This window comes from Cuculus canorus, chromosome 27, assembly GCF_017976375.1.
Source record: "Cuculus canorus isolate bCucCan1 chromosome 27, bCucCan1.pri, whole genome shotgun sequence".
In the NCBI taxonomy this organism is placed as follows: Eukaryota; Metazoa; Chordata; class Aves; order Cuculiformes; family Cuculidae; genus Cuculus; species Cuculus canorus.
The window spans coordinates 4,752,637-4,775,700 of record NC_071427.1 but is presented as its reverse complement, the minus strand read 5'-3'; the positions used below and the strand labels follow the sequence as shown (position 1 = coordinate 4,775,700).

The 23,064-nt window shown below is 54.6% G+C and overlaps 1 protein-coding gene across 14 annotated transcripts in view; it reads left to right on the top strand.

Moving 5' to 3' along the window:
- The window catches only part of PTPRS (protein tyrosine phosphatase receptor type S), a 158,717-nt gene that overhangs the window by 6,458 nt on the left and 129,195 nt on the right, over positions 1 to 23,064 (top strand). For 3 of the 14 annotated variants that reach the window (XM_054050064.1, XM_054050063.1, XM_054050065.1), the window contains exon 1: positions 22,633 to 22,896. The exons of 2 other annotated variants lie outside the window; for them this stretch is intronic. The gene's annotated coding sequence lies outside the window, so the exon portion shown is untranslated. Of the gene's footprint in view, positions 1 to 21,746; positions 21,765 to 22,631; positions 22,897 to 23,064 lie in introns of those variants that run through there. 9 more of the 14 variants (XM_054050068.1, XM_054050067.1, XM_054050066.1 and 6 more) reach the window with 6 other exon arrangements.

The following is a 23,064-nucleotide window of genomic DNA, read 5'->3' as shown; positions in this document are numbered from 1 at the left end:
ACTGTTCTGGATTAGAAAGCAGATCTTTTGTTTGTCTAAACAGGTTTAAAAAAACGATCATATTAAACTGGGCCAGGCAACTCATACAATGTGCACACCTAAATTGGTTTAACGTTTGCATAAATCAGATTAAGTTGGGATTGTGGTAGGAAGCCTGTGGCTGTTTCTGCCCAGATCCTGGAGGTCTCTGCTCCTGTTGAGGCGTCAGGGCTGGTTTTTGCAAAGCAGCAGCTGAATCACTTGTTTACAGCCTTGATTTGTAGGTTATTGCTCTGTATGGTGCTGGTTTACATCAGCCCAGAGGGCTGCAGCGTGGCTGGGACCTCGCAAGCAGCTGAGATACCCCTACCCGAGCAGGGATGTCCTGACAGAAGAGGAAACCCAAAGGTCAGGTGGCTTTTAACAATGCGATTCTGGAGGTGGGAGGGTGGGTGGCAGCACACGCGGGCAGGGGATTCGGATCACGGCTGGTTTGGCTGCAGCCACCACTTGCAACGTGTGGTGAGTCTTGGCAGGTGCTTTGCAAGGAGGGTCTTTCTTGGTGGGGAGGGTGGGGTGTTGGATTTTGAAGCCCGTTGGTGTTTGAGTAATGAAACATTCATGTGTGAGTCCGTACACGGGGAGCGCAGTGCCTGGGGGTTCTGCCTCTCCACTGCCGTCTCTCTGTGTTGGTCTTGGAGCATCACGGACAGAGCCCATGGGCGCTTGGGAAGGGGAATGCGTCCGGTGTCTTGCTTTTGAGTTTCCTCTAGCTGGTCAGTGTAAGAGCACAACAGGTAAACTGCTCTGCTCAGGCTCTAGGAATGACTTGTGCTTGCTGCTGCGTTCCTGGGAGGTGGTGGATTTACACATCCAGTCGAGGGATGCGTTGAGATACACCAGATCCCAACTTCAGGAATTCCTGTACTTTATCTAACGCAGCTTTCGTTTTTTTCCTCCCCTCTTTAATTCTCTTTGCGGGCAGTGAACACGTGATGCCATGCAGAGTTACACGAGGTGGCTGCATGCTCTGAGTGCAGAAGGCACAAGGCTGGAGGCAAAGCCATCTCGATCTCTCTTGCTCGCAACCCCTAAGCAAGGGGAGCGGGAGGTGATGACAGCCCCTCTCCTGGGCAAGGAGAAGGAAGGGCATGGTGTGCTGCTTTCTGTGTGGCTTCTCAAATGCAATAATCCCATCTCAGGAAAACAGCAGCCACCTCTGTAATTCAACACGTTGTCTTAGTGTGTGGAGCTTGAGTTGTATCTCTCCCGTCTCCCCCCAAGCTGTCGCTTAACTGTTTGATTCTTTGTGGTGTCCCTGTATCCAAGTCAGTGCTGCTGGTAATTCCACAGGTGCTTTAAAATCAAAAGGTTCTTTCCATGAGTGTCTTGCTCGTGCTTCCCTCCATTTTGCTTTTGTGAAGGCAGCAGAGGCGGCTGGAGCCACTGCTCGCTGTGTGCCTGTGTGCAGGCAAACACGCAACATCTGCGGGAGTTGGGGATTAATTTTAGTCTTATCTTCAGCTCTGATGTCACCAGGTGCTTGCTCTGGCTCCTGGGAAGTGTAGACGGATGCTGTTTCTGCCTTGCACCAAGCAAGGTTTTCCTCCAGCTGCTGCTTTCCGTTATTTACTGCGTGTCACCGGCGCTCGCTGCCAGCGGCTTTGACTCCTTCCTTCCATCGTTTGCACAGGGGGGTCGGAAGCTGAGCAGCATTTTCCAGTTGCCAAATGAAGTTCCTGTGTCACCACTGACCAGCGCAGCTCAGGGTGCGTATAAAGCAAAGGTGATGGGCAGAGCCGTGTCCTGTTGGGAGCTCCACGTGTCCTGCTGGGAGCTCCACAGCGGAGCGGGCAGCTGGGGGCCAAACCGTCCTTTCCTCTCTGCAATAGGGGACAGCCTGGGGCAGAGAGGAGGATTTGGTGGCAGAGCACATCAGAGGTTTTTCTTGGGATGCTGTGGTTTCTGCCAAGACGTTGTCCCCCAGGATTGCTCTTGTCCCTCCCGGTAGTTGGTTGGTGTACCCCAACCCCCAGGGAAGGGGTGGATGGGGGCTGAGTGGCCCAGTGGCCACCTGCGAGCGGGTGACGGTGCTGTCTCATGCCTGGGAGTGACCTGGGTGAGCTGAACACCCTGGAGGGGCAGTGGGATGCTCTGGAAAGCCAGCGGCACCGGTGCAGGAGCGATGCACCAGGTGGGCGTCGTGGCAGCTGGCGTGTGGGGTTTGCCCGGTTGAACTGGTTCACGAACCATCTGGCGTTTCCATCCCGTGGTTGTGGCGTGGGGCGCTCAGCGGCAGCAGGGACCTCGGTCCCATGGCATTTCGCAGTGGTCCATCCCGCACCGCGAGCGGAGCAGCACGGGAACCTCCTGGTCACCTCCTTCCCTCCCAGGCGCCATCTTCTTTTTCTTAAACGTTTTATGTATAACTGTACCCTAACATATAAAAAATAGTTTAGGATGGCTGCCAAGAAAAATCTCTGCAGTGCCTTGTGGGTATAACTCCCTGTGAATTACCATAAAAGCCGTAGTGCGAGGCTGCTGTGGCAGTTGTGAGGATGCCAGTCATAATGCTCGGTATTTAAAATTCAGATGAATGTGTAATGCATTCGTGTCTGGATTGTAGAGCCCGTAGCGTTTCTGGTGTCCCTGCCCTGCTCACTGCTGCACCCGCTCTTGGGTTTGAACATCTTCTTGTGCTCTTCCAGCATTTTGCCCAACTGAGGAACGCAACAGGTAGCAAAGCATGGCTTAGAGAGTGGTTTCTGATCGCTTCCTCCCTGGGGGAGGACAACCCTCCCACTGCCACTGAGCCAGTGGCAATATTTCACTTAAAGGAAAAGCCGCTCCATAACCCTTCCCCTCTGCATCCTGAATGATGTCCTGTTTCCGAGGGCACTGTATCTCTGGGTGTGCAGGACGCCGGCGCCTGGGCTCGCTTGCGTACGTGGAACACGGGTTGTCCTGCTGCTTGGCGGGGGATGTCTCGCTCCTGGGCTGGGGAAGGCTGTGGCTCTTTGCAAGCGAGCCGGTTAGCAGTCACCGCTTTGCTGTGTGCGCTGGGCAAGAGAAAATGCTTCTCTTTATCTGTCACCGCTGTTTTTTCTCTGGAGCAGCCAAGGTGATTGTAGGTCTCCGAAGCAGAGCCTCGGCTGAGGAGCTGCTCTGCTGGGCGCAAGTGTTTGGCAGAAGGAGTTACGGATCTGCTGGGCATGATGGATCAGTTCATTTAAATTTTTCTGAAATATAATATTCATCACAGTGTCCGTGTCCCACCTTCATTATAGCTCCCTGATAAACATCTCTAATCGGAGAGCCATCTCTCCGCCCTGTCAGGAGCTGCCTGGGGATAATGAATACATTTTAGGAGCAGGGAGAGGATGGCTCAGGGATGTGTTCCTGCTCTCCCACCCCTGTCTGTCTGTGGAGAGTCACTCGCCTGGCTGATAAATAAAGCAAGAAGCACATCTGTTTTCCGGGATGCACTGGTGCTGTTTGGATGTGGCGGCTTCTGTTCAGGGCTCGGAGATGGTGGTGATTCGGGTGTCACCTGCTGTCCCTGTTAGTGCCATGTTGTCTTGTTTAGGGATTTCTGGAGGGACCTGTCGTGTCCGTGGTCAGGGCTTAGGGACCGCACCAGTGCAGCTCAACGCCGACCGCTCTGGGCAGCCCTGCTGCCTCTTCCACCCACCGATCCCTGCTGCTCTCCCAGCTGGATGTTGGCAGGAGAGGATGGATGCAGCTTTGTGCCGGCTCTCGTGGGGTGCTGGGGGGGGGCGATGGCCCTGCGTGTGGCAAAGCATGTGCCGCGTACGGTTCAGCTGGGCCATTTTACTTGTCCCCCTTTGGCGTCAGAGCCAGTATGGGAGCAGGCAGGACGCAGCGTGGGTCCTGGGAGCGGTTCAGCTGTTGGCATGCTCAGCGAGAAGCTGGGGAGACGCTGCTCTGTGGAGCCTGGGGGTTGAGCGGTGCGGCTTGCCTCCTGCCCTCTGCTTGGGCACAGCCACGATGGCCCCATCCGGCACCGTGTCTTCTGCATCCCCCAGCTGCTGCCAGCCAGGGAGCGTCCACCCGCGCCGCTCGTCTCATTCCTCTCTTACTGGGTTTTACTGCTGAGAAAGGGCTGCTGTTTCAGAGAGCTCCGACCACAGGAACTCAGCATCTGCCCACCCTGTCCATCACAGCCAGGTGGATCCGTGTGCCCCAGCGCAGCTGCCGGTCTCGGCCACTCGCTCCAAAGTGAAGGTGATGCCTGCTGTGACTGGCATGGATTCCTTTCATCTGTGCAGCCGTAGGAGATGGTGGCTGCTGGTCCTGCGTGCCACTGGGACAATGCTACTTCAGCGAGGAGTGTGTTTGATCATCCTCCGAGTTCCTTTTGGGAAAGACCCTGGAGGTTTAGGTAACCAGATCATCCCTGGAGTTTTAACCTTCACCATCAGAATCAAAGCGCTGTGAGTCCCCAGAAGCCTTGTATGGACTTGACCTTATGGGCTGCTCTGCTGGAAAGGGCTTTCCTCTCCCCGCACCTCTGCTTGTGCCTCCGCTTCCTCCTCTGCTTTTGACCCAGAAGAAGCTGAATTCTCCTCTGGTTTGGGATTTCCTGTCACTTCTGTTCCTCCCTGGTGTTCAGGCCCTGAAGCTCGCAGCCTGTTTCTGTCCTGCTGCAGAACTTATCGGGAGAAGGAATGTACCCCCAAGTCTGGAGTCGCTGGATGCTGCCTATCCGCAACGCCCGGCTGCCGCTCTGCTACGCGAACCCTGGCTCTGCTTGAAGCCCCACGCAGACCCCTGAGAACGGCAACCAAGCAAGTTCCCTGCAAATTCCTTCCTGCAAGGACTTGTTGCACCATACTGATAAGAAGATTTGTTTTTATCCAGGAGCCCAAAACACAAGTTGATGCCCTCAGAGGATGAGGCTGAACCCGCTGTCGTGCTCTGAACAGAGCTGGGCACAGGGCAGGAGGTGGCAGTGAGGTCTAAGGAAGAGCCACCACCACTTCATGTCCTTCTGATGTTATCCCGCTTCCCTGAGGGATGAGGAGGAAGATCCAGCAGCCCCTATCAGGTTTCAGTGCCCCAATTTTAGCAGTCTGACCTGCAGAAGCCTGTCTGACGCTGTAGGGTGGGAGCACCAATGACATTTCTGGCCCCTGGTGCTGCTCATAGACTACGCGCCCTGGAGGCTTTGGTGCTGGTCCCCGTAAGGGGATCCCAGTGAGGCCAGTTGAGAGCAACCACAGCCCTCCAGCGCTCTCACCATCTGCTCTTGAGCTGCAGGTAGCAAGGCTACAGATCCAATGCTTTATCTATCCATCTCTCCCTCTGCAAAGCAGCTTGGAAATCCGCGGGCTGGGCGGCTGCCCTGGTTGTGCAAGGGCACAAGTGTCTCTTTGCTTCCCATCCCGCTGGAGATGACACAGGGGCCAGCACCCATCCCGCAGCTCCCAGGCATGCGGATCTGAAAACAGGTGTAAGAGTGCTTTGAGAAGAGGAAAAGTAGGGAGGTACAGGAGGAACTGGAGTGTTTCTTGGAAATAAGAGAGGAAGATACATAAAATATTGAACGGCCCTTGCTTCCAAGGCTTCTCATCCCGGCTGCCTACGGAGTGTGCTGCGTGGGCTGGGGGGCTCAGATGGGTGCCATGGGCCTCTAGGATGCCCCTGGCCTGGCAAGGGACTGGAATTTGAGCTGGATGAGGAAGGGATGAGAGAGGAGATGCTGTTTTCATGCTTCAAAGTGTTTTTGCAGCTGGCAGGGGTCTTCACCATCTAGGTGTGTGCATGGACACGCCTGGGGCACTGTCCCCAAAGTCTTACCCTGTCCCGTGCTTTGGTTACTGGGCTGTCCCCCCTTATCAAGAAAGGGTGATGTGGTTTGCATCTCTGCTCTGTGTCCTGGGGAGCTGGGGACAGGGCTGGTGAAGCAGGGTGGGTGGGCAAGTAGTGGCTTCGCGTGCCTCACGAAGAGGTGAGCTTGCCGTGCTCTTCAGTGCTTGGTGCTGCTGGAGGAGCCCGTGCCGAGTGCGCACTGACGGGATAGGAAACTGGAGGAGAAGCGCTTTAGCTCTTGCTCGGAGCTTTTCTGTGTGACACTCTGCAGAGAGCCATTCCTGGAGGGGTCTGTGCCCCAGAGCCATCACCCCGGTGTTGGCACAGCCACTCCAGCCCGCAGGGCACGTAGGCTTGCATCACACTCTTCATCCCCCCAGAGCCAGGCTCTAATTAGACTGCGTTGTCTCGTAACTGGATCTCCCAGCCTGATGCTTTGTTCTTGGCTTACCCTTGACTTTTTCCCGTGTCTTTGAGCAAGTGGTATCCCTTCTCCGTGCCTCAATTTTTTATCCTGTGTCCTGACTCCTGCAGGGGCTGCCCAGCAGCAACTCGGGTGGCGCTGGCTCCAGGGAGCCTTCTTCTCCTCTGAGCCCTCTAAACCACCTCAGGAAGAGCCTTTACAGACCACTCCGTTGCAATTTCTTTAGGAAATATCAGAGGAGCTTGAGATGCTGGACTTGGTCTCATATCGGGACCTCAGAATGCTCTGCGGTGCACTTTAATCTTCAGAATGAAATTAAAGCAAATCTTTCAACCTGGATTTTTCTTCGGAAGTTGCTTTATTTTAAAGCCATATCTTTTCTAATCAGTCTTTTAGAAGGGGAAAAAAACCCCAATATCTGGAAATCTTACCTATTTAAATAATTGTCTGGCTTGGGCTTATTTTCATTCACGCGCTGGCCGTGCTGCTGTCTCGGTGCCTCCTGTCCTGGCAGCCCTGAAAGCAGTGGCATCAAATGGAGTCGTGTCTGTCTGTCCATTCTGTCTGTCCGTGCACCTCTTGGCTTCCACTCTGGTTGGATGTGGATAGCGGGAGCAGGAGAGCGTGGGACCGAGGAACCCTTTGGCGAGCGTGCAGTTGGCTGATGCCATGAGTGCGCGCCTGCTTGCCGTCGAGTCTCTCGGTGTGCTTTGGCACAACTGGGCAAGAGCTGGGAAAACACACATCGCTGCCAAGCAGCACCGCTCCAGGGAAGGTTTTCCTCCTCTCAGGAAGGCTTTGGGGCAGGTGGGATGGGACGAGGCAGGATGAGATGAGCCAGGAGCTCTCGGCTTAGGGGCGGACAGAGCAAGCGGCAGCAGACGGGCGCGTGGGGGATGCTGCCGGGAAGGAGGCGGTGGAAGGGACGCCGGGTGCAGGAACAGCTCGTGCGGCTCTGCGGTGGAGGGGGCGCGCAGCCCTGCTGCTCAGCTTGGTGCCAGCTGCCCCCTCTCCGGCTGCGCTGGTCTTCCCAGCGGGGCTCCGTGCCACCCCCTCCCAGGAGGATGTGTTGAAGCTTTGGCAGAACCCCATACTGTGGGAGTGGGAGCTCCCCGCTGCCGCGGGAGAGTCCAGGCTCTGTCTCGCCCCCACGGATGCTGCGGCAGTGGGCACAGGGCAGGCGGCTGCTGCTCAGCCGCGGCTGCCCAAAGGCGAGTCTCCTTGTTTTCCGCACCTGGACCCTGGCCACTCACTGCTGCCTGGATCAGGCCCTGCTGGCAGTGCTTCTCTTGGTTTTGGCTTTCCCATGTGCCCCAGAAGCAAACCAGAGCAGCATCCCTGCTCCCCATCATCTCAGTCGGCGTGGGAAGCAGCGTTTGCACTGCCACGCTCTGGGATGAAGGTAATGGGACAGGGATGTGGAATCCCAGTGTGGGCTCCTGCTTTGCTGCATCATGTTGCTGTGCTTCAGGCCTTGCACAGAGCCCAAGACTTTGAGCAACGGTTCAACAGCCCATAAATCTCCCATGTGCAGCCTGGTGGCAGGGCTGGAGATGCTGTAGCTGACCATGGCTGTTGAGACCCCTGCGAGTGAGCAGAGATGACTTTTGGGCCAGCATCAGCCTCGTGACACAACGGGAGCCTCCAGCCCTGAGATGAGGCTGGGGCTAACGCAGAGGAACCTGCAGCAGCTCCTCTGCTCCCCGGCCTCCCAAAATCAAACACCCGACTGGCGCGGTGTCTGCACCAGCGGTGGGCTCGGTGGCTCTGGCCCTGAGGACAGATGGACACCAACCGGTTTAGTTTTCAGGCGCTTTCATAACTTGCATAGCTAGGCTTTGCACCATGCGGCGTCCTGTTCTGCCTCGTCTCTGGCATCGGCCGGTCTATAACTGTATGTTCCCAGCAGTAAATTCACCGTGAGAGGAGGTCTCGGGTTCCCTCCTGGCTGGAAGGTGCCTGGGAGCTGCCGCGCTTGCCCGTGCCCTGGGCCGTGACCCGGCGGGGAACGCAGCCCTGTCTGTGCCCGGCTCCGGCTACGCTGACGCAGCGCTTGGATCTGTCTGGTTCGGAGGCAGAGTGCCCTGAGCACCGCTTGCAGGATAACACAGCAGAAACCCTTCTGGCTGTTCCCCCTCCAAGATGCAGCTTGGAGGAAGCAGGGGTCACGCCAAAGCACCATTGCATGGTTCTTCCAGCCTGTGCCAGAGCTTTCCCTGCTCCTGGTGGGTGCTGCTGCTGCTGTTGTGTCCTGCCCAAGTGACAGATACCCTGAGTGGCTCTCGGAAAAGCCCTTTGGCTTTGTGTGCTGCTGCTTTTGCTGCTCGCTCTAAAACAGAGCAGCATCCCGGGGGCTGTGGGGCACCTGAGAACTGGGCTCTGTCTCCATGGGGCAGAGGGAGCGACATGGACCATTGCTGGCAGGCTCTGGGCAAGCATCATCCCACAGCCAAACCTTTCAGGGTGCAAACTCCTGCCCTTCTCTGGGGAGGGATTCTGCTCTGTTGTGGGGCAGCTGATGGTGTGGCTTGCTCCTGGCCGTTGGGGCTGATCTGCCATTGTATGTGTTGATTATTCATTGGGTTTGGTTGCAAGGGCTCGGTTGAGCATCCTGGCTGGTTTTCTTTGCCTTGGGTGAGAGCAGGAGCAGAAAGAACCCTCTGTTTTCCAAGATGGTCAGAGCAAGCAGGGGCAGTTTGGGGAAAGACAGTGGTCCTTAGGTTGGAGGGGCATCTGGTGGAAGGGCTTTGGGGGGCCGAGGGCAGCAGAAGCGGTTTGTTTGCACTCACGAGGGGGTGCTTGTGCTCTGGCACCAGTTGTTAACATCCCTACATGTTCTGCTGAGACCTCGTGGGACTGGGAACACTGGGCTTGCTGATGGCCTCCTTGTCCCCCATGGTGACAGTGGCCCCATCTGCCCCGTCCCTTCAGCCGCGCAGGGGAGTTCTCGGAGAGCCTCTCCCGACCTTTCCAGCTCCGTAACCTCAGCTGCCACCAATGACATGGTGACATTTCACGTCTTGGATGTCTGAGCAATTTCATAAAGAAAAAGGCAGCAGAAATGAAACTCTTTGGCTTTTTGTGTCCAACAAATTGGATTTGTTAACCTGAAGCTTCATCTGTCAGCTGGGGGGGCCCCTCTGCCGTGGCAGCGGTGGGGCCGGGTGGGCAGGGGAGGACAGAGTGGTGTAAGGCAGCACTGTGTACTTCGCTGTGTTTTCAGCAGCGCGTTTCTGGAGGTCTCTTTGGGAAGGATGGATCTTGGCATCAGGCATGGGATAACAGAGCTACCAGTGCCGCAGCCCTGCCCGGGCAAGGTTGCAATTGCTGTTTCTCTCTCCCAAGCCAGGAAAGCAGTTTTTACCTACCTCCACCAACTGAGTGATGCTGGTTTACCCCCCCACGGTACGGTGGCAAAGCATGAGCAGTGCCAATGGCTCTGCCACAAAGACCAGGCATGTTTGGACAGGGCAGTGCTGCCTTTGTGGCCGTACGTCGCTACAGGGCTCGGCGTGCACAGCATCCCCCACGAGCCTGGTGTGTTTGCACAGAGCAGGGACCTTGTTTGACGCAGGGGAGGTGGGCACCGTCCCGTGCCGCTGACAGGTATGCCCCGACAACGTGTGGCTTCTAAATAGCGTGCTGCTTATCACGTTATTGGTGATGCGGGTGTGTGCATGTAGGAGATGCGCTCCTGCATCCCGTCTGCCATCCCCGGGGACCCGGAGGAAGCGTGTGTGCAGGGGAGGTAATTTCCTCTGCTTTCAGGCTCTGTTCAGTCTTAATGCAGTTTAACCCAGTTCTGGGGATGGGCACAAGGAGTCCTGGGTCTCTGGAGAATTGCAGTTGCTTCCCTCCTGTTTTCATTTTTGCTAAAATAAGAAGATGAGAAAGAAAATAAACAATGAAGCCAGCGGGCGAGCACACGTGGGAAGAGAACTGTCACAAGCAGCAGCCACTGCCTTGGAGCTCTGGGGACCCTGCACCAGCCCGGTGATGCTGGCTGTCCCCGTATCGCCTCGGCCGTGGCACGTTGCTGCAGCAGCTCCCTCCGTCTGTGCTGGCTTTGTCAGCTTTGCCTTTCCCAGCAGTGGTTTTGTCCTGAGTCCTCGGTGGATCCGTTACTGCCCATGTGGTCCTCGTGGCAGCTTGCAGCCTGTGCTGGGCTTTCGCAGGTCTCGCTTGGCTGCTCAGCAGGCTCCAGTGCGGGATGGCTGCAGGCTCTGGAAGACTCCAGCACTGCTCATATGGAAACACTCTCCGTAACCACAAAGAATGGAGATGGTGCTTAAAAAAACACACACACACACACAGAAAAAGGTCATCTGTAGGGGCCTTCAGGATGGGGATGTTGAAGCTGCCTCGTGTAAATTCTGCTGAGATTGTGCGACTTGAAACTCCTTGCCCCGAGGGATGTCTTTGCGAAGCAGAGATGTGCAGGAGACATCCCATCTTGTGGATATCACTGGGCTGGATGCTCCCTCCTGGCTGCACAGTTCTGACGGGAGTTCACCACCAAAACAACCGGCTGGCAACCCCTGCGGTGGTTCGTCAAGAAGGCTGGTAACCCTGGTTTTTGGTCACATGAGTCCTGTGCATCAGTTACTACTTTGAGTATTTCCTGTACTCCCAGAACAATCTCTCACAGCGAAGTGAGAGTCCTGGAACCTCCTGCGTGAGCAACCGTGGCCTCTGGGACAGGAGAGGAGCCCCACCTCTGGTAGGGATGTGGGTGTCTGAGCTGGCCCCAGCTTGCTGCTGATGTCAGAGGGCTCCTAAAGGCTCAGGAACGTGGCAAATATCTTGCTTAGGTGTTGGTGGTGTTAGAGGACTCAGCGAGGTGCTGCAGCAGCGTGAGCCACTGCCTGGTGTCACCCGTGGCTCTGATTTTCTAGCAGAAAACCTGCTAGAGGGAAATTTCTTCCAAGATTATTTGGTTCTTGATGTGTATGTTGTGGGGTTTTCAGTCCTAACATCACGCAGAAGATCTCCACCACCCTGAGCATCAGGGACATGCAGCAAAATCCAAGACCGGAGCTGTATTTGAGGCTGAGGTGCCCAGACCCTCCCTGGGCTCCAAGCAGAAGAAAGCTCAGGTACGGCGGGCAGCGAGTCAACCAGGAACAGAAGACACCCAAGGGGCTGGAACATCCCTTTACTCAGTTTTCCTGTGTCTGAAGTGCAAGTGGGAGACTTGGACTTGGCTTTTTCCCAATGCAGAGAACAGGACTGAAATGTTCTGCCCAGGGGTGGGTGCCATGGATGCATGTGGCACGTCCTCCCGGCTCCATCACCTCCATTTGAGGATTTGATGCATCCTGCTGTTTAAAAATAAATAGCTAGTTATTTTGGGCCAGGGAAGCAAACAAATCTACAGGCCAGTGATTTCTTCAATCATCCTGCATGCTGCACAGGGGGAAAATTAATAAAGTACCTGCCATCCCCTGAAGCTATTTGTTAAAGCCAGCGATAATGATGGGCAAAATTGAGTTCTTGCTTATGATGGGTTCACTCGTGCTCCTGCGCTCCCGCTCCCTCTCCAAGGCATCACCGTTCCTGACAGTGGGAAAGGAGATAACTGGTCTGTGATCTGTCTCTGAGCTTTTCCAGTATTGGGAAGAGCAGTATAGGGCTGTCCAACCTCTCGTGGGGAGTTTGTGCTCTGGGAATTGGTTCCTTCTAGGTGTTTTGGGATCCATGAGAAAACTGGATTATCTTGGAGTCCCCGTCGTGTGGATAACATGACATGCTTACTTGGTGAGTTTGGGCCTTTAGATGTTTTTCAGGGCTTTGCAGAAACTGGTCCTGGTGTGTGCCTGGTGGTGCTGGCTGTTGGAGGAAGGATAATGAGGAGCTGACTCCATTCCCCACTTTGCTGCAGACCAAGAGAACATTGGTTTTCCAGTTCATTCTCAAACTTTCTCCTCTGTAAAATGGGCACACACAGAGCCATCCTTCATCAAGAGCCCAGGACTCAACGCGTGAATCCAGGAGGCTTTCACATGGCAAGCGTGAGCTTGAGCAGACCAAGCTTTCCTTGGACTGCTGATAACTTGCTCGGGGAAGCACCCAACATCAGCCGGCTCCTTATGGCTGTTGGCTTCTCTGTGCTTGCCTTCCGAAGGTTAACCAAAACCCACTTGGCTTCCAACACTGAGAATAAAGCACCACATCATGGGAGCGTCCAGCATCCCTTGATTGCAGAGGTGATGGTGTTGGAAGGCTGAAGGAGCATCCCTACCTCGGGCCCTCGTCACTGCAGAGCAAACTCCCATGGGCATGTGGTGTACTTTATCTCCCCAGTCCATCCAAAATACTCCTTGCAGGGACATCCCACAGCTCGCTGTGGTTTTGGGGGCTGCCATCCAGCTGCTGTCATTGAGTCTTCCCGAAACTTTCCTCCTGGCCAACATATTTCAGGAATATTTCATGCCGAAGGTGATAACGACACAGGATCTCGTGCCAAGATGGAGAGTTTGTTCAACTGGGAAAGAGGGCTCTTTATTTACTGGTTTAGCACTGTATGTCTTGCATTGCTTTGGTGGAACATTCACTGCGTAAACAGCAGTTAAATGGCTGTGGGTATAAGAGCCAACTCCAAATACACCGGTGTGGAGGGAAAGCCGAGCAGGTGGACGCTGCTATCTTGCAGCTCCAGTGGGCAGAGGCTCTTGAGACATGACTTGAAGAAAAACCTGTCTCCCCTGCCCTGTTTTGGGTAATGCCCCATCCTTAACCTCGTCCACAGGAGCCCTTTTGGCACGAGGACGCTGAAGGCGGTGTTTGCTGCTCTGTGTTTTGCGTTGGGTTTTTTTGTGATGAATATTCTCCTCCCCCACAAAATACCCCCTTTCTGGCTGCTTTCATGTTCAAAGCAAGAGGAACGTGGCTCCTCCTGCTAATGAACCTTTGCTGGTTGCCCCAGCTCATGGGTGGGTGTGAAGAGCAGATCTGGATTTAGCTCACTGCTGGTGAGGCTTTGGGAAATGATGGGGAGAGTCCTTTTAAGTTCAGTCTTGCCTTAAGAGATGCAGGCTCTGCGGCTGCCGTTAATTGGGGAGTGCGGCTGTGAGATGGGATGGAGCAGCCCTTGAGCTGAAGGTGTGCTCCACCACAGTGGGTGAAGCTCCCGGCTCACTTACTGGAGGGCTCACAGGTGCTGGCACCAGTGAATATTGAAACCAAGAGTTGATCTGTGTTTAGAACATTTAAATTAAATAGAGCGCAAGCTGTATTTTGAAGCTGCGGGTGTTGAGCTCTTGGGTGCCCGCGGGTGGTCGGTGACATCTCCCTATGGCGAAGCGGGAGGTGCCCCTTTCCAGCGGGGCTCTGGGTTGCTCTGTACTGCGTCCTCTTTGCAAGCAGAGCAATACACGGTCTTTTTCTTTCTTGTGAAAACACGGTCTTTTTTTTTGTGAAAACACAATCTGCGGCGATCGCAAATGAATGACAAATTGACTGCTCTTGGAGGAACAGGGAGATCTGGTTCATGCTGGATGCGAGCACTGGGTTGAATTCTGAGTCCTATCTTTAGGCTCCAGATGTCCGTGTTCATCTTGGGGCTGTGGGTCTATGACCGGATCGCAAGAGTCCCTCTCCTGGGGGTTGGGAGGAGCTGAGCTCCCCTCCAAGCGCTGGGGAGCTGCTCCCATCCCAACGTGCGCGGGGTCCTCGCCGTGAATGCTCTCGGTAACACCGTGTGGCAGCACCGTGAGCGGCTCGGGTCTTCTTTGGCACCAAAAGGACAAATTAAATAAACATGCTTGATTGCTTAAACATTTGTTTTTTAAATTAGCAGCAGCTTTTTTAGATTAAAGTATGTGGATATGCTGCTGGGGAACACTTTAGCAAGTTGTTTTTTTTTTTTCTTCTTAGTGCTACTTTTCCAGAGTGATTCCTGATTTAAAAACCAAATGTAAAATGCGGGCCAAGTTTGAGGTTTGATCCTGTAAGAGATGTCGATGGGAAGAAACTGCGCTGCTTGGAGCCGTGGGGCCCTGCTGGGCTGCGTGATGAGAGGGGCTCAAAGGCAGCAGCGTTGGCAAACCTTGCAAGTGCTGAAGAAAAGGAGCTGCGAGCAGTTCGTTTGGGGTATCCACAGCTTCTCTGGGGAAGCTTTATCGGTCCATGAATTGTAAAAATATCAAAAATTCCATCCAAGGAGATGTTTGGAGATGCTCTCTATGGGAACATCATTGTCTGTGTGCTCATGGGGGTGTGGATCAGCAACCCTTGTGCTATGGTCTTGACGAGCTGGGCTTGGTGTCCCCTCCACGCTTGATCTGGGGGATAACCCAGCGCTGAGCTCTTCCCCGGCTGTGCCTCTGCTTTTGTTTTTATTCTTTGGTCTCTGTCCTGTTTTGATGGCAAGGAGCCAGCTCAGTGTGAGGGTTACAGCTTGTTCGGCATTGCAGGATAAGGGGTTTTAGATGCTGCTCTAATAGTAACCAAGATTGCTAAATAGCATCTCTGGGAAGGGAAAATGCAGCCAGAGAGATGCTAATGGTTCAGATCGACCTTGCTTGAAGCAGGGAGGGATTTTGCTGTTTCCATAGGCTATCAGTGAACTAAAATAGCATCTGCCCAAAGGAACAACACCGGTAACGGAACGAGCGTCGCTCTGTGTGTACCTGTAGGAGCATCGTCCCTGCTGGGGCTCTCCGGGTGGAGTGGCACTGTGGATTAAATTCTACGGAAGGAAGGAAGGAAGGGAAAGGAAGGAAGGGAAAGGAAGGAAGGGAAAGGAAGGAAGGCAGGAAGGGAGGGAGGAAGGGAGGGAGGAAGGAAGGGAGGAAGGAAGGGAAAAGAAAAGAAGGAAGGAAGGAAGAGAAAAGAAAAGAAGGAAGGAAGGGAAAAGAAAAGAAAAGAAGGAAGGAAGGGAAAAGAAAAGAAAAGAAGGAAGGAAGGGAAAAGAAAGAAGGAAGGAAGGGAAAAGAAAAGAGAAGGAAGGAAGGGAAAAGAAAGGAAGGAAGGAAGGGAAAAGGAAGGAAGGAAGGGAAAAGGAAGGAAGGAAGGGAAAAGGAAGGAAGGAAGGGAAAAGGAAGGAAGGAAGGGAAAAGGAAGGAAGGAAGGAAGGGAAAAGGAAGGAAGGAAGGAAGGAAGGAAGGAAGGAAGGAAGGGAAAAGAAAAGAAGGAAGGAAGGGAAAAGAAAAGAAGAAAGGAAGGGAAAAGAAAAGAAGAAAGGAAGGGAAAAGAAAAGAAGAAAGGAAGGGAAAAGAAAAGAAGAAAGGAAGGGAAAAGAAAAGAGAAGGAAGGAAGGGAAAAGAAAAGAGAAGGAAGGAAGGGAAAGGGAAAGAGAAGGAAGGAAGGGAAAAGAGAAGGAAGGAAAGGAAAGGAAAGGGAAAGGGAAAGGGAAAAAAAGAAAAAGAAAAAGGTTTCCCACAACCCTGCTGCTTTTTGCGTTGCTGCCCTGGGCTGTAGCAGAGCTGCCGGCGGTGGCTTGGGGACCAGCCTGGCCTAGAGGAGCCTGGGCAGCACCCCGGGCTGGCGCCGCTCCCTTTCTCTTTGCATGGATCCCAAGCCACATCCTTAATTTTTAATCAGCAGATGCATCCAGCACAAGCACAGCTTCAGCTGCTCTGCAAGGGTTCACGTGCAGCCGCGGGATCAGGGCTTCTCCTTGACCGGAGTAGAGAAGGGGATGAGGGAGGCGGATGCCACTCTGTCCCTTGGCTCTGCCCGCTTCCTAAAAGTGACCAGCAGTGGGTTTTCTTGTTGTTATTTTGGTTTTAGGTATTATAGATTTAATAAATGGAATTAAATACTGTGAAACTTAAGGTAATTAAATGTGAAAGCAGAAGGAAAAAAAATTGTAAAGCCTCCTCTGCAGGAAACTAATAGGCTCCATGCCTCCTTATCCTAATGATTTTCATAATTTAGCTGAATGCAGAGATAATGGAGCTGATGAACCTTTCTGGAGCTCACTTTGGATTTAATGGGCTCCTTGCTGGGGAGCAGGGTGGGGGCAGGTGCAATCAGTGTGCTTTGGGAGGGACCGGAGAGCCGAGACAGCGACGTGAGTTTTCTGAAGGCTTAAAAGTTGCTGTATGTCCGCGCTGACTGCTCCCTCCTTCCCACCTGGAATTAACCTCAGAAATCATGTTCAGAGGCCACGTGGTTTCCTCCACCTCGGCTGACACCACGCTGCCAGCGGGTTTTGCCTTTCCGCCCAACCTCTGACCCTCCCTGGGACGAGGGAGCTGCAAAGCCGGGATCATCTGCGTTAATCTGGTCTCATTGAGGCGGGATCAGTGAAACCACCTCACAGATTCACTGTATTATGGAGCAGATTGAGGGACTTAGAGAGCAAATTTAATAAATATCATTTCGATATTACTTGGTGGAAAAAAAAAATCCACTGAGCGGCTGATGTTGGAGCTCCCTGTGAAGGGTGGTCAATGGGGACATAGTGGTTTGGAGAGATGGGGAAAATACTGAATATTGATGGGGGTTAAGGGGCACAGATAAAAGGATGGACTGCGTGCGAATCGGAGCCAAACCGAGCCCTGGGCACCCGGGGCCAAGCAGCACCCCTCCACGGCCACCGATGGCTCTGGAGGTGGTGGCCAAACAGGGCTTTGCTTGCAGTTGGGTGTTTGGAAGTGGCAGCTGCCTCCTTGGTTTGTATCTGCTTTGTGCCTGGAGGGTGTGAGGGCTCTTGGAGCTGCTGGGACAGCCCCAGATGGGCGAGTTTGGGGGTCCCATGGGGCATTCTGGGGGTCCCGTGGTGCCGTTGTGTCCCAGACCTCCCTGTAGTTCTCAGAGGAGACTTTGAGTTGTGCTCTAACACGTCAAATACTTCTTTGGGAGCTTTTCGGTGGAAGAAGCAGAGCTGCTCTAAGAGTCCAAGGGCAGCAATGGGGGTACAGGAGGTGGGTGCAGGTAACCCGGGTGCCCATGCTGTGTTTGATGTTCCGTGCCAGGTCCTGCTTGCAGATGGGGGGTCTTTTGCCCAGCAGAGTGGTCCAGCCAAGGAAAATCCAGTCCATGGGGCCCAAAGAAACCTCTGGACACAGGGAAAGCAATCACAATGGGAAAACCTAAAGCCTTTCTTCCACGACTGGTTATGATGAGCGAGGTTTTGGCTGTGCGTGGGTGCTGCTGCCCATTGCCTCTCGTGGGAAGGATGCCTGGATTGTGTACCTTCCCAAAACGCTCCGGTGAGGGTGGGCGCCTGTCCCCATCCCTGTGCTGAGCACCCACAGCAGAAGGTGCAGCGCTCGGAGCCAACAGGCAGCGCAAGGGGTTGGTTCAGCTTTGTCCCCAGCAGGACCCCCTGCCTGCTGGAAAAACACTTGGGTTAGGAGAAATGCGTGACCTCTCGCTAACCTCCTTCCCCTCCTGCTCTGCGAGATGTGAAAAAGGGAAAAAAAAAAAGAAGGAAAAAAAAAAAAAGGGAAAAAAAAAAGAAAAAACCCCACGTTGCGGCCAATCCAAGGAGGGTGAGAGCTGGGATCATATCATTAAAATGCTAAAAATGAGCGTGCTGAAAACAGACACAATTGGGTATTTAAAGCTCTGAATGAAAAGAGTGTGTGTTAGCCGGCTTGCGGAGAGCCGGTCTCCCAGAGCCCCTGGAAAATATGTGGTCAAGCCCGCACCATTAACTTTTTGTTTCTGGTTTGTAAAGTAGCTGTGAATTCCTGGGGGACGTGAACCCTGCATCCCTGCCAGCCCCAGGAGGATGCCCGTGCGCTGCCAGCGGGGCAGCTTTGCCAGTCGCTTGATGGATGTTGAGGAGCCTTTTGCTGTCCTGCGGCAATCCTTATCCCAAAATGCAGCACTCTTCAGTGCATCCCCGTGGCAGCAGGGACCCCCCTGTTGCAAACCGGGTGGGATGCTTCTCCTGAGTAAAAGGGATAGGATGAGAGGAAACGGCCTCAAGTTGCGCCAGGAGAGGTTTAAGTTGGATATTGGGAAAAATGTGTTTACCAAAAAGAGGAATAAAGCCCTGGCAGGGGCTGCCCAGGGCGGTGGGGGAGTCATCGTCCCTGGAGGGGTTCAGAAAGCATGTAAGCATGGCACGTTGGGACATGATTTAGTAGTGATGGTGGTGTTGAGCTGGCGGTTGGACTGGGTGAGCTTAGAGGTCTCTTCCAACCTTAGTGATTCTATTCCAGTCTATGGATTTGCAGCAGCCGATTGCTCTTGCACTGGAGTGTGGATGGAGGGGCGAAGCAGGAGATGTGTTCCAGGGTGGGAGCTGCTTCTTCAGCCTTACCCCAAACCAGCCACCAGCACTGCTAGGTCACCTCAGGGCTGTTGGTTGCATCATTTGGCCAGCAGGGTGAGGGAAGGGATTCTGCCCCTCTGTTCCTCTCTTGGGAGACCTCACCTGCAGTATTGTGTTCAGTTCTGGAATCCTGAACATAAGACGGATATGGAGCTGTTGGAACGGATCCAGAGGAGGTTACAATGATGATCCGAGAGCTGGAGAACCTCCTGTACGAGGACAGGCTGAGAGAGTTGGGGTTGTTCAGTCTGGAGAAGAGAAGGCTCCGAGGAGACCTTAGAGCATCTTCCAGTGCCTGAAGGGGCTCCAGGAAAGCTGAGGAGGGGCTCTTCCCAAAGGCTTGTGGTGATAGGACGAGGGGCAATGGGTGTAAACTGGAGAGGGGCAGATTTAGACTGGACAGAAGGAGGAATTTCTTCCCTATGAGAGCGGTGAGGCCCTGGCCCAGGTTGCCCAGGGAAGCTGTGGCTGCCCCATCCCTGGAGGGGTTCCAGGCCAGGTTGGATGGGCCTTGGAGCCCCTGATCCAGTGGGAGGTGTCCCTGCCCATGGCAGCGGGTGGAACGGGATGAGCTTTAAGATCCCTTCCAACCCACATTAATCTATGGTTCTGTGATTTGTTTGCGCTCCTTCAAAGCCGGGCAGCTCCGGTGCCCGTGGCCATACCAGGAGACGCAGGACCCTGCAGTGCTCTTGGTGTCTCCTTTATGTGGCTCTTGCAGCCACGCTCGTGCATTGGTTTTTGCCACATCCCAGCTCGGCCCTGGGCAGAGGTTGTGGCTGTGTTTAGCTGCCGGGTGACGCTGCCGTGCGGGAGGGTGGCTCTGTGCACAGGGTCAGTCGGGTGTGCGTACATGGGTTTCCCTCGTGTGTGCGTGTGTGCAGAGGGATGCGCGTGGGTGCAAAATGCCCCTAAAATGTCTCCTAGGGCAAAGACTCGCTGCCAGGCCGGGCAGAGCTCCAGCAAGCAGGAACAGATGAATCAGACGCTTAATGGTAAAATCAAACCTCTCAGAGCATTAAACCCAACCCAGCTCCAGTGGGCTCCTCGCCGCCCAACACGGAGCCTCAGCACGGGGGAGCGAGGAGGGATTTTAAACCAAACTGGGGTTGGTTGTTTTTTTTTTTGGGGGGGGCCCCCCTATATCTCTTGGCTGCCAGCAGCTCCGAAGGGAAGTTTCACCCCGCCTCCCGCGGTCTCAGATGTCAGGTTGGCAAGAAAAATCCCATCTGTTTTCAATCTGGATCCTCACTTCCATCCACCCAGCGCTCCTCCTGCAGTGCTCCCCCACTCCCAGCCCCCAGCGCTGGCGTGTGTATTTTTTTCCTTTATTTCCCCTTTTCTATTTTTTCCTTTTTTTTCCCCTTTTCTAATTTTTTAATTTATTTTTTTTTAATTCTAAAAATGTCCGTGGCCTCTTTGCCCCCCCTGCGCTCCCCCTTCTCCCGGCACATGCTCCAGCACAGCCCTTTCCACGTTGGGCTTGCCAAGAGCCTCCCTGTGCTCATCCCGCTGCGGCCGTTGGCTCTGAGAATTCCCAGATGACCCAGAGTTTTCAACCCCGAGCTTTCAAAAATGCAAAAAAAAAAAAAGGCAAAATATTGAAATATCTATGAGGGACATCAAAAAAAAAGGCAAAGCAGAGAGAGTGGGGGAAGGAAGGAATTTTGTTTTTGTGGTTTTTGTGTTTTGAGGGTTTTGTTCGGTTCCAGCCTCTTGATACGGTTTGGAAAAGAGAGAGTACAGCGTGTTTTGTTCCTGCGCAGAGATAACAGAGCTGCTCTGAAATCCTATATGGACTCAATGCAAAGATGTGTATGTAGCAATCGTGATATCCTTGTCTCTCTCCGAAGAAACCCGTTCGTTGCACACCCCCGCTCGCCTTCCTCTCGCTGCCTTATGTCTTATTTAAACTATAAAGTCCTCGGGCTAGGAATTACCTTCTCTCTTTACAGATGGCTGCGAGAGCTTTGCACGTCTGCGGAGTGCCATGAAAAATAAATGGAGAAGGTTGTGGCTTCTGTTGTCGGGTTTTCTTTTCTTTTTTTCTTGCCTTTAAGCGTTTGGAGGTGAGAGTTTGTCTGGTTGTAGAGCCAGACCCCAGGTTTCAAGGACTGATGAGCGGTGGTGGGCAGTGTGTTGCCAAAGCTGTCGTGGTGGGGTTGCTCAGCTGCGTCCCTACATCCGCTGGCGTGCGACCACTTGGAACTGCCTGATGGCCAGGGTTTTGCATCCTGGCCATGGCTGGGGGCTCAGAGGGAGCCCCGGCCTCTGTTCGGATGGGATGTGATGTGGGAAGAGTGTGGGAGCTGCTGGCTGGAGGGGGTGAGGGGCGTGCGGCTGCCGTGCCTCAGTTTCCTCTTCGGGCAGCTGCCCTTGGCCGGAAGAGGTAACGGCAGCGAGGATGAGGGAGGGGTTGTGTTTTATTTTGGGGAGTATGGTGTGAGCTGTAGGAACAGGGCTGGAGGAACAGACCCCAAAGGGGTCCAGTGTGGGGGGAAAAGGCCCCAAAGGTGCCCACTGGAGGGGGGTTTACACCCCAAAGGTGCCCACTATAGGGGACAGACTCTAAAGGTGCCCAGTGATAGGGGAGCAGACCCCAAAGGGCTCAGACCCCAAAGGGGCCAGTGATGGGGGGACAGACCCCAAAGGGGCCAGCAATGGGGGGGACAGATCCCAAAGGTACTCAGTGGGGGGGAGGCTCAGACCCCAAAGGTGCCAGCGATGGGGGGCTCAGACCTCAAAGATGCCCAGTGATGGGGGGACAGACCCCAAAGGTACTCAGTGGGGGGGAGGCTCAGACCCCAAAGGTGCCAGCGATGGGGGGCTCAGACCTCAAAGATGCCCAGTGATGGGGGGACAGACCCCAAAGGGCTCAGACCCCAAAGAAGCCAGCAGTGGGGGGGGACAGACCCCAAAAGGGCCAGCAATGGGGAGACAGACCCCAAAGATGCTGAGTATGGTGGGAACAGACCCCAAAGGTGCCCAGTGATGGGGAGACAGACCCCAAAGGTCTCCAGTGATGGAGGAACAGACCTCAAAGATGCCCAGTGGTGGGGGGACAGACCCCAAAGGTCCCCAGTGATGGGGGGACAGAACCCGAAGTTGCCCAGTGATGGAGGAACAGACCCCAAAGGTACTCCGTGGGGGGAGGTCAGCCCCCAGAGGTGCCCAGCGACGGGGGCAGAGCCCGGCGTTGCCCCGGGGGGTTCAGGCCCAGCCCCCGCGGGCCGGGCAGGGGCTCCCCCGCAGCGGCCCCGCCCCGGCCCTCCCCCGGCCCGAGCGGCGGCGGGAGCGGTGAGTGCCTCCTGCCCCGGGGGGGGGGGAAAGGCGGGGGGGGGATCGCCGCTTGTAAAGGAGGGGAAACGCACCCCACTCCCATCCCGGGGCGCTGCGGGCGGTGCTGGGGGGGGAGCGGGCGTCGGCGGTCCTTCCCGGCACCGCGGCTGAGACCCCCGTTTCCTTCTCCCTCCCCCTTTTCGCCCTCCCCTTTTCTTCCCCCCCTTTCCTCCCCTCCTTTTTCCCCCCTCTCTCTTTTCTTCCCCCCCTTTTTTCCCCCCCTTTCCTCCCCTCCTTTTCCCCCTCTCTTTTCTTCCCCCCTTTCCTCCTCTCCTTTTTCCCCCCCCTTTTCTTTCGCCCCTTTCCTCCCCTCCTTTTTCCCCCCCTTTTCTTCCCCCCCTTTTCTTCCCCCCCCCTTTTCTTCCCCCCCTTTTCTTCCCCCCCTTTGATTCCCCCCCCTTTCTTCCCGCCCTTTTTTTCCCCGCTTTTCCTCCACTCCTTTTTCCCCCCCCTCCTTTTTCCCCCCCCTCTTTTCTTCCCCCCCTTTCCTTCCCTCTTTTTTTTCCCCACTCCTTCCTCCCCTCTTTTTCTTCCCCCCCTTTTCTTTCGCCCCTTTCCTCCCCTCCTTTTTCCCCCCTCTCTTTTCTTCCCCCCCTTTTCTTCCCCCCTTCTCCCCCCCATTCTCCCCCCCTCCTCCTTCCTTCTTTCCCTTTCTCCCCCTCTCACACCCCTTCTTCCCTCCTTCTCCCCCTCCCCTTTCTCCCCCATCTTTCCCTTTTCCCTCCCTCTCTTGTCCCCCCTTCTCCTCTCCTCTTCCCCCCCCAACTTCTCCCCCTTTCTCCCCAGCTCTGGGCTGCGTTTTTCTGCAATACCATCCACCGAGCGTACAAACTGCATCCCGTACCCCCATTTGCACCCATTTGTGTTGCAAAGGGCCAGTTCTCCAGCTCCCCCTTTTTTTCCCAGCTCCTCCTTTTTCTCCGCGTGTTCTTTCTGTGCTGGAGATGGTTTATATTTCCATGAGCAGAAGGCAGCCTGCTCTGCAGCGGTGGCCGGCGGGATGCTCTGCGCGGGACACAACCGAGTAACGGACAGCATTCGTCCCCGTAAACATTGCACAGTTCCTGCATTCGGCTCCCAGGCTTGAAACGTAACTCACTTTCTCATTTATTTTATTAATTGCTTGCTCACTGTTACGCTGCTGCTCAAGCTTGAGATGCAGATTTAGCTAAAGTCTATAATTTTAGAAACATGAGACCGAAAAAAAAAAAGCTCCATTTTGTTACGGGAGCTGTGTAGCTGGAACTTCCCCGAGAAA